The 2,500-nt window shown below is 56.9% G+C and overlaps 1 non-coding gene across 1 annotated transcript in view; it reads right to left on the bottom strand.

Moving 5' to 3' along the window:
* LOC124732133 overlaps positions 1 to 294 on the bottom strand; it is a 1,909-nt gene extending 1,615 nt beyond the window's left edge. The window contains exon 1 of the ribosomal RNA XR_007008563.1: positions 1 to 294. This exon is cut by the window's left edge and continues 1,615 nt beyond it. This is a non-coding gene — a ribosomal RNA (small subunit ribosomal RNA).
* Between the last annotated feature and the right edge of the window lie 2,206 nt (positions 295 to 2,500).

Raw genomic sequence — 2,500 nt, forward strand, 5'->3', positions numbered from 1 at the left:
AGGACCGTGCGATCAGCCCAAAGTTATTCAGAGTCACCAAGGCAAACGGACCGGACGAGCCGACCGATTGGTTTTGATCTAATAAAAGCGTCCCTTCCATCTCTGGTCGGGACTCTGTTTGCATGTATTAGCTCTAGAATTACCACAGTTATCCAAGTAACGTGGGTACGATCTAAGGAACCATAACTGATTTAATGAGCCATTCGCGGTTTCACCTTAATGCGGCTTGTACTGAGACATGCATGGCTTAATCTTTGAGACAAGCATATGACTACTGGCAGGATCAACCAGGGAGCTGCGTCAACTAGAGCTGAGCAGCCGGCCGCCCGGGAGTGTGTCCCGGGGGCCCGCGCGAACACGCAAGCGTCCGCTCAATCATTCTGCAAACAGGAGGAGGCTGAGCTCCCCTGCACAATACACCTCGAAACCCTCTCAGGTCCCGGCGGCGCGCAGCGCCGTCCCAAGTACTTGGTCGGGTTCGAGAGAGGCGCAATCGCCCGGAGTTAGGCGAGTAGACGCTTTCGGTGCGACCACCCGTGCTCCCAACTGAGCTTGCCGCTGCCGACAGAGGCCCGGGAGCGTGCTGTCGTGGCATTGCCGGCGGGAGACAACACGCGCCACCTACGGTGACCGGCAGCTCCAACGCCAGCGCCACAGAAGGACAAAAGCCCCACTTGGGTGCCGAAGCGAACTCTCCCAGCACAGCGCACGCGCCAACACATCCGCACAGCTGCGATACAAACCACCAGCGAGAACCGCTGGGGCGACCGAGCAGCAGACGGCGTCGCGGCGCCGAGCGCCGGGCGGCGGCGCATCCTCAACGCACACAGTCCTCAATCGGACCAGCACACTGAAGATGTCCACCGCGCTTCGCACCGGGCCCGCGAGGACCTACTTTGGCCGCACGGCGCCGCGCGCAGGGTGCGCCGGCGCGCAGCTGCGACGCCTGCCGCGTCCGTCGGCCGGCGCGCCTGCCACTGGCCGCCCCCACCAGCCGGCTGTAGCGCGTGCGCCCACGCACCGCGCGGCCAGCACGCCGGGAGGCGCCCCCTCACCGGCCGGGGACGGTCCCACCCAGCCACCGCCGCGTATCGCTTCACACCCAGATGCCGTTCAGTTTCGTCGGCATGGTGGGTATCGCTGGAACAACCGGTTAGTACCTCAACCTATCGTCGCCATCACCGATTCACCCCTAGCGAGAACAACCGCACCACAACAGGTTACCATTTGTTCATTTGCGTAACTTCACCAGAAAACGCAGGCGTCCATCGCCATTTGCAACTTCAACGATTATTGCATGCCTGTGTCAGGTGTCACGCCACACTACGTCTGCCCACATACACGCAACAAAATGTGCACGCCTAGACAATACGTGGAAGGTGGCCCCCGTACGTATGCGATGTCCATTGCTCGAACGACTGTCAACCGGCCTCTGTAGCATGTCGCAGATATGGAACGCGGTGCACCATGCCATCACGGTGTGTGAGGAGAGACGACTAGGTCCGAATACATCAACAGACAGCTCATGCTGATCGCCATCCACGGCGTCCGTTCCTCCCACACGTCTCTATGGCGTACCACACTGCAATCCAGCTCTCATAGGGAGACGACACGTAGCTGCGTGCACAATATTTGCACTGTATGGTCCGCCGTTTTTGGGCGCAGTCGTTGTGCGGTCACACATGTGCCACGATGTATCATTCAGTACATAAGGACGAATGTGCAGTACAGATTGTGGTTCACGCGTACGACATCAGCGGACAGTTGACACAGGCCGCACCACAACGTAGCCTGAGTACGTCGCATGCGAAGGGCATTGAACATGCAAACTTCTCACCAACCAGCTTGCGAAGGCAGGGGGCAAGGTGGGGACGTGGGGAGGGGCGGCATGTACGTCCTGCTGCCATCCACATTACAGTGTACAGCAGGAGCATGTGGAAAGTGAGCAAGACTTGCAAGGTGTTTAACATGAAGCGATACACAGGGGTGCGGGCAGTGCGAGTAGCGAACTATATTGCGAGGGTTGCGGGTGGGCAACACTACAGTAATTGAACGAGTCGTATAACAATTACAGAGCAGGTTTAGGCGACAACGTGGGTTACGTTAAGGCGACAACATGGGTTAGGTTAAGGCACAACATGGGTTAGGTTAAGGCACAACATGGGTTAGGTTAAGGCACAACATGGGTTAGGTTAAGGCACAACATGGGTTAGGTTAAGGCACAACATGGGTTAGGTTAAGGCACAACATGGGTTAGGTTAAGGCACAACATGGGTTAGGTTAAGGCACAACATGGGTTAGGTTGAGGCACAACATGGGTTAGGTTAAGGCACAACATGGGTTAGGTTGAGGCACAACATGGGTTAGGTTGAGGCACAACATGGGTTAGGTTGAGGCACAACATGGGTTAGGTTAAGGTACAACATGGGTTAGGTTAAGGTACAACATGGGTTAGGTTAAGGTACAACATGGGTTAGGTTAAGGTACAACATGGGTTAGG

Source organism: Schistocerca piceifrons, unplaced genomic scaffold (assembly GCF_021461385.2).
Source record: "Schistocerca piceifrons isolate TAMUIC-IGC-003096 unplaced genomic scaffold, iqSchPice1.1 HiC_scaffold_1320, whole genome shotgun sequence".
NCBI lineage: Eukaryota > Metazoa > Arthropoda > Insecta > Orthoptera > Acrididae > Schistocerca > Schistocerca piceifrons.